Below are 8,340 nucleotides of genomic sequence, written 5' to 3' on the forward strand. Positions count from 1 at the left end.
TAGATCTGGAGAGGATGAGAGTGTGTGAATAGAGCAGCCCTAGCAAGCAAGCGCGGAGGCTCCGACCTATATATAAGTAGTGGGGTAGTTTTCCTTTTTCACTCCATCAAAACAATCGTTTAAAATTGTGTACTACTACATGCCAGGTCGCGGTTTTTTTAGTTGTTGATTGTGTTTTGAGATAGCTACCCGCTTGTTCCAAGTGGTGTTACGGTGTGCTAGGTCGCACTTTGTATCGTTCAAGTGTGGTACTACAAGTCCCTCCATTAAATGAACAACCACCCCCTCGTAAAAATTGTGAACAAGCCCACGGCTAAAATTAGCGGAAACGTGGGTTGCCCCAACATGCATTATTATTTATATTTTCTACTCCCTCCGTTCCTAAATATAAGTCTTTTTTATTAGCCACACCTAAGACAAGAATATTTTTATTAGCAGTGAATACCACATATCATAGACACAAAAATTGTGGCAAGATTCCCTTAGGCAAGCCAAAGTGTGTCTAAAAATTTGAGCAACTCAGGTTAGGCAAGTGTGGCAAGTGTGGGAAAAATAATGTGGCAACATAAGACAAACATAGTCACAATCCAAACAGCCCCGTAATTTTTTGTGACATGCATGAAAATTTGGTTAGTTAAATTTATAGTCAAAATTTGGCAAGGTGCATCAAATCAACACATGCAAGTATCAAAAGGAAAGTCACGGCATGCATGCATGCATTATACTCCCTCCGTTTCCAAATATAAGTCTTTTTAGAGATTGCAACAAGTGACTACATATGAAGCAGAATATGTCTACTCCTACATACGAAGTAGCCCATTTGAAATGTGTAAAAATACTTTTACCGAGCGCAGTGCTTTGATGTGTCGCGTCAACTCGTACAAGACCGAGAAATTTGATTACTATGACGCCCTCTCCCTCGCGGAATGAGCTCCGGTGCCTTAACTACACCTGCCTTTGGCTGCATGACAGGTGGGCCAACCACTTGTTGGGCCCACCTGTCATAGACGCAAAGGCAGGAGCAGTAAGTAGAAGCTTTCGCTACACGCTATCCCTCCCGCACGAGGTGGACGGACATGCAGCAGTGGATTCGATACTGTAGAAGTAGGAGTAACATCATTGTTCGTCTTCTCGAAGAGGCGAAGAGCCAAGCGAAAATCGAACGTGGCAGTTGCGAACGCTCGCGTGGTGCGGTTCCTTGGAGTACTAGCCAGGCTCTTGCATGAGACAAAATTGCTATTGTTTAACAATTAAACTCCATTATCCATTGGTTGATACTCATTCTGCATAGGTCCACGCGCTTAGCACCGTTTCCTCCTGGGGTCACCAATGTTTATTTGCTAATTAATAGCATTCCATGCAATGAACTAGCCATTGCAAGTCATTAAAAGCATGCACACCCCTCATCTCTTATTGGTTGATATGTCAAGAAACAAGAAACAAGGTAGAAGTTAATGCACCGCGCCTAAGTGTTTTGGGACTATTTGGTTTTCGTAAGATGACTTACACACCTAGGCAGAGGGAGTAGTATAGACCTGTAAACCGGAAAGGAGTATTTGCCTTTCTAGAGATTTCAACAAGTGACTAGACTACACCGTGTGCAGTACCCCCTCCCTTCCGGTTTATAGGGCTCAAATCTCAAATCTCATGAACCAAGGCATTTTGCGATTGGAGGAATGTATCTCGTACTTTACAAAACTACCCTAGTTAAACTCATGCATTAATTACGTAGTTCTCTCGTTTTCCTCTCCGCCTTGGTCGCGGTGCACAATATTGAGCACTTCTATATGACTAGCCGCTCTATCTACATGCGGGACATTTCAAAGCATCTGGGCCCGCGTGCCATCCACCAAATCACAGTGAGGTGCTACAGTCGTGACTCACCTGTCACCCCGGTGTGGCCGTCATGACCCGTCATATCACAAAACCCAGACCTTTACCAGCAGTGGTAAGGTGGCCTCCAAGTTGGACTGGACGAAGCAACCATCATTTCATTGGAACGCTCGTTCAAGCCCTTTCTTCCCTTTCTTGAAGAAAACCTCACTCCATGCTACTCACTTCTGCCATTTTTCTTCTGTACCGACGAAGGAAAGGTGGGCGAATTAGTTATGCTGCTATATTTTCATTCCAATAATCATCTTTTAGCGAAGCACCGACCGATTCTCACATCCTATTCTTTTCCCGTTTTCATTGCGATTGTGGTTTCCTTTTGATTGCTTTTTGTTTGTCAGTTCATTGATGGATCCTGGAGCACTAGGCAAAGAGTTGCTGGTAGACAACCCACTGGAGACAACGATCTCCAGGAAGCAAGCACCGACCAACGAGTTGACCATGTTGGCGGGCCAACCCATGAAGATGAAGAACTCCAAGAAACAAGCACTAGCCAAAGAGTTGAGGATGTTGGCGGATGAACTCCTCAAAGAAAGTTGGAAGAACAACAAGGGCCCCACCGTGCCTACCCCAGGAACTCTGATTGCCACCTATGTGAGGCTCAAGACCGAGTTTGAGGAGATAGTCACTGTTGAGAAGCAGTGTTCCCCTGGCAAGTTGATGGCCCTCATCGAGGACGAGGAGATGGCCCCCAGAGGGATGAGATCCCCCGGTGAGCTACACAAGGTAAAAAATAATGGCTTATTACCATAGTTGTGGTTTTTGATTATTTGCAATGTGCTTGCTAATATGTTAGGGTTGTGCAGGTGCCGGTGATTGTCCTTGATGATTCCGATGTCGTGGCCCATCCTGTTGGCATCGCCCCAGAGATCGATTCTGATGCCGCTGTCCATCCTGTGGACATTGCCCCAAAGATCGATTCCGATGTCGCAGTCAGTCCTGTGGACATCGCCCCAGAAATCGATTCGCATGCCGCTGTCTGTGCTGTGGTCATTGCCCGAGAGATCGATGACAAGAAATAGTTGGTCGCGCTAATCCTTCAGGGTAGTTTGCATTGCCCTATGTTTAATTACCAGAACGATGCGTGTTATCAAACCATCTTAGGGCTAGTGCACTGTCTTGTGTGGGCGGATCTTGCTACTTTTGTTTGATAGTGAATCATGCGATGAATCATGCGAACCCTCTCCGAGTTATGGAAACAGATGTATCCTCACCAGCTTTTGATGTAATATATGGCATGCTTAGATGTAAGTTTGAATTGTTTATCATATCAGCAGGGCTTGTTTGATGATTCTTGGTGTTAGTAGGCTAGCTACTGTGCGAGCTATAGTACTTGCAAAATACTCACCGAAGAGAAATATTGGGGCTGATGAGCTCGTGGTACGCTTATACTTATCCCTCGCCGATCGACCAATAGCCCTAGCTCCTAAAATTGTAGGCTTAGCGATCGATCAGACAATAGTCGACATACATTCAGGCCTCATTTGGTTCATAGGGTAGGAAAATCGTAGCAAAAGTACAGAGAACGTGCAACACAAAATCATAGCAGTACAAAGACGTACTCCCTCCGTTCCAAAATAGATGACCTAGGCGGGCTAGTTTGGCCTAGTGGGTTTCAGTGATATGATGTGGTACAGTGCCGTCCAGTCTTCGCGTGTGGTAGCAGTATTGCGGGTATAGTAAGTTTTCTTGAAGAAGAGGAATTCAACGAAGTCATGATGGTTCCTTCGTCCAAACAACTTACAGTGGGAAAGGTTGGGCCTGCGATACGACCGGGGTAGAGCAGGATAATTTTGTGCATGGCAGGTGGACCAGGATGGTCGACGTCCGACATGTCAGCGAATGAAAGTATTCTTTCCAATATAGACGACGATCAACGAGTATTCATTGTTTATTTTTGATGAAAGATATTGTCTCCACTATTACTCCTTGACTTTGTCAATGCCTCTCTCTCTCTCCTCCACATAAGCGGGGACTACTTGCTATGCATGCAGCGGGCAGCTGGCGTCTTGAGGGGCCAGGGCGGTGAGAGCGGGCTCCGGAAGCGGTCCGGACTCCAGCATGGCCCACCTCACATTATCACTATATATTTCTTGGAGTCCGTGCGCGGCGGGCGGGCGATATCTTCTCCCTCCCCCGTTTCTCTCTTCTCAGCCGACGCCCGCCGAGCGATTAGATTTCGGCTATCAACGGTTTATTCAATTACGGTCCCACATGTCAGTGAAATTGCAAGACAACGCGTGTCCCCTCTGGTGAGCGGCGTGCGAGCCGGACTATCGGGGTTGCGACGCGTACGAGTCGTAAGTGTGCCGCCTTTTCCTTTAGAACTTGTGAAGTGTAACATTTTCGCGCGATCAATCAACAGAAATCCACAACAAAATGATGAGGGCGGTGCTTTCCCGCTCGTTAGGCGGGCTAGTTCGAGTGATATGACGTGCTATAGTGCCGTCCACTTGCTCCATTTTTATGTAAGCAAGAGTTTACACTCTTACACAGGAGGAGTGCGAAACACCGTGGATCTGATTTTGATCGAGGGATAACTGTTCCCTGCCAAATAATGGAGGATTGTTAGCGATTATAGCATGATAGTTAGGGCATCTCCAGCACTGGCCCACAAATTTACACCGGCATCTGTCCGAGTACACTGATGGATGCCATCCGATGCTGCCCGCATACCTTTTGACAACTATATGAACTAACCGGACGAAATTCGTGCAAACAAAGCAAATTTCAAATTAACCAGATGAAATTAACCGGATGAAATTCATTACATTTCGAAAACTTTTCCTACAAACTAGACAAAATTCATTACATATTTCGCACAAACCGTACCAAACCTACTGTAAACCTAATCTAAACAATCGCTGGCGCCAGACCACCATGTCCGTCCATGAACCCGAGAAAGCCGGCCATTGCCTTTGCCTCCTCCTCATCTGCCTCTATAACCTCCTCCTCCGGAGCACAAGGTTCTAAAGATTTCCGCCTCCACGTCGTTGTCAAACGGCTAATCGGCCGCCGATGTTTACGCCACCAAGCTTGGCTTCGACTGAGTGGAGTAGTGGTGGCCTTCCCGGGACCAGAGCGGCGGTGACCTACCGTGTACTACTCTTCCTCGCTACCGGCTGCGCCCGTGCACGCGTGCCGGCTTCGTGGTTGTGGCGGCGGAGGGTGGCCGGGGGGGTGCCGGCGATCTCCTTCGTTTGCTCCTGCGACAGTACGTCGAAGAGAGCTTTGGAGCGCGCCTGGAGCGGAGCCGCCGATGTCCCTCGTCTACTCCTATGACAGTACGTCCAAGAGAGCTTCAGAGCACCAGGAGGCCATGGTTGAAGTGGTGCCGACAGAAGGAAGGAACTGGAGGAGAATAAGTGTGGGTCTTTGGCTATGGCTGGGAGCTGGGGCTCAAGTTAATATAGCAGGCGAATGGCAATGAGCCGCGGCAGACGGATGGACAAGTGGCGCCAGAGTAGGTTTGTCGGGCATGAATGCGGACGCTGCTTCAGTGACTTAACTGCAGATGCGTTTGGGTTACTGACATGTGGGCCCAACGGGGGTCTGGCCCGCATGTCAGTGACACACCAATTGCACCCGCAGTTAAGTCCGGTGAATGCGGCATTGACATTCTGGAGAGACGGTGACTGTTTTAGGCGGGAAGCGCGCGCTAGAGATGGAAGGGGTTTCGGTGTGCAGTGGCACTAAGATCGGTCACTCACGATAGTACATACTCCGTACCATACTACCATAGTAACCTCTCTAGCTTAGGTTGTTTTATAGATTGTCGTTGTGATGGACGATATACATGAGCAAGGCGGTCCGAGTATGACCGTTGGTGTTGAGCCAGGTGAATACATGCTCGTCATTCGCGTAGGCCTCCATCAAACATCTAAACAGTAATTTCAGGCACCGCCGGGGCACGCAGGTGATGGGCTCACCGTTTGCATTGCGCCATGAGCAGGACTTTGATTTAGAGGGCGACGTGCATGCATTAGCATGCTTTGACAACGTGAGCGTGAGTGTATGACGCGAAGTATTTCATTTTCATTTGGCTGACGAGGGTGCGTTGCAGCGACGAGTCGGTGGTTTGATTCCCCACATACGCATAATTTTGGTTTTTACAGTATTTATTTCTCCATTCACAAGTAGGCCCGCATAGATAGATAAAGAACACGAGCTGATGAGGTGCATGCAGACTGTTTGACTGGTCAACCATACAAATACGGAGCTATACGCTAAGCCAGTGACCGTACAATCACCATATCTCGGATACAATGATCAAAGTGAGCTATCAAGACAACTTCGATGACCGCCAATGCATTTTACTCGGTAATAAATGACCAGGATTGAAGGGCAATCCTAATTTGCTTCGTCTTCTGTCCTTGAGCTCTTGACAAACCAATGCACTATACGGTTGTCCGGCCACTCCACCCCAAAGCTCTCACCAAGCGTCGTTCATGCCACCGCGCCGCACACTAACCGGTAAGGCAGCGATGGCATCCCGCCGTGCCGAGTTCCTCGCCACCCACGACCGCACACAAAATGGTAGGGAAGCGATGGCATCCCGCCGTGCCGAGTTCATCGCCGCTCGCGACCTCACAACTATGTGGGAGGAATTTGAAGATGCCAAGGCCGAATGGGCGGTAGGGCAAGAGGCGGCCAAAGCCGCACAGAGGGAGCGGAAAAGTCAGAAAGCACTCAAGAAAAGAGAGGCCCGCCGCCGCAAGAAAGAAAAGGACGCACGCGCTGCTGTGGAGAGGTCGGCGGAGATCCAAGCACGGTGGGGTGTCGCCGACAAAGCCGGGAAGGAGAACGACGGCGTCTGGCCAGCATGTGAGAAGTAGTAGTACTAGTAGTTAGTGTGTGTGTCTGTGTCTGAGTACCAGCATGTACCAGTACTACTAGTTAGTACTGTAGTTTTTAGAGCAAATTACCAGTACATTAGCCTAGACTAAATGGAAAAATTCCTATCCTAAGCATCAAATGGCATCTCTTTCTCTATAGGAATTGAGATGCATGTCATCTCACTTCCTATGATTTTCATATGCCTATCCTATGAACGAAAGGAGGCCTCTGTTGGAGTAAATACTGTAGCTAGCAGTACTGCTGGTATAGTAGTTTTCTTCAAGAAGCAGAATTCAACGAAGTCATGATGGTTCCTTCATCCGAGCAACTTCAAAGTGGGAAGTGGGCATGTGATTTGACGGCTCATTAGTCATTGTTACTGCAGCGCGATGACCTGGGTGACTCTCCCTTGGAGTTCTGCGTGCATGGCAAGTGGACCAGGATGGTCGACGTCCCACATGTTGGCGAACGGAAGTATTCTTGCCGATATCGAGGAGCAAGGAAACCGCGTGGTATAGTATCACTGCTGATTGGTTCGCAAAAAAAATAGTATCACTGCCGATTTATAATTATTTTTTATTTCTGATGAATGCTAGCGTTTCAACTCTTACGATGAAGGGTGCCAAACTCGGCACGTGCTGGATGTCCCACACGTCAGCGAAAGGAGTGGGACATGAACAGCGTGGTAGAGCCCAGCGTAAAAAAACAGCGTGGTAGAGCGTCTCCACTTCTTCCACTTCTGGGTCGGAGACCACACGTAGTAGTACTTAGTGGTATGAACGATACAAAGTGCAACCTGGAGAGAAAGACACGTCTAGTTGGAAGGTCTCGGGGCATACACGTAAACAAATATAAAAGTTAATATGTGCCTCCAACTAATATAGTAGTAGTAGAGTACTTAGGCACGTACTCCATAACATCACCGTGCATTGCACGTACAACATTTAGTGGTAGTACGTAGTAAGAGACAAATGCCGCCCAAGAGTTCCCTTCTCGACCTACTTTTGGGTGTTTGGTAGAGTGTATGGAGGGTGCATGAGTCCACACTAGTTTAGCACAAATACACTAGAAGCGTGCATGAAGAGGGGTGTTGAGTTGAGCATGCATGAAGAGGGAACAACTATGCTGAGACGAGAATGCAACCAAACACACCCTATATGCCATGCATGTTCATACCATTTGTGCCTTTCTACTTCACTTACTGCGCTACATTACTCAGGTTCGTACGTCGACTCCTGGGTAGATGTCCGTCTCGTAGTTCTAGTCCCACGTGTTCTTCATACAGATGGAACGATCCTTGCATAACACGTGCACCTTGATGCTAGATGTCTCGCGTGTTGGCAAAAGGATGAACAAAGCTCACTAAAAAAATAGAGTGGAAGAACATAGATTCCGGACGACCGAGAAGGAGCAAGGAACCTCGTGGTGGAGCGTCTGCACTCATAATATTTAATATTATTCAGCGATATAAAATTAACCAATCATGTCCATAGTGGACTGGAAGAGTACGAAACACGGCAGCCTAGTGTAGTTACATCATACTAGTACATGGCTAACCCATGCTATCACCATATTTCTTGGCTTCCGTGCGACGCCTATCTCTAGTAATCCAGC

Source organism: Triticum dicoccoides, chromosome 7B, assembly GCF_002162155.2.
Source record: "Triticum dicoccoides isolate Atlit2015 ecotype Zavitan chromosome 7B, WEW_v2.0, whole genome shotgun sequence".
Taxonomy (NCBI): Eukaryota; Viridiplantae; Streptophyta; class Magnoliopsida; order Poales; family Poaceae; genus Triticum; species Triticum dicoccoides.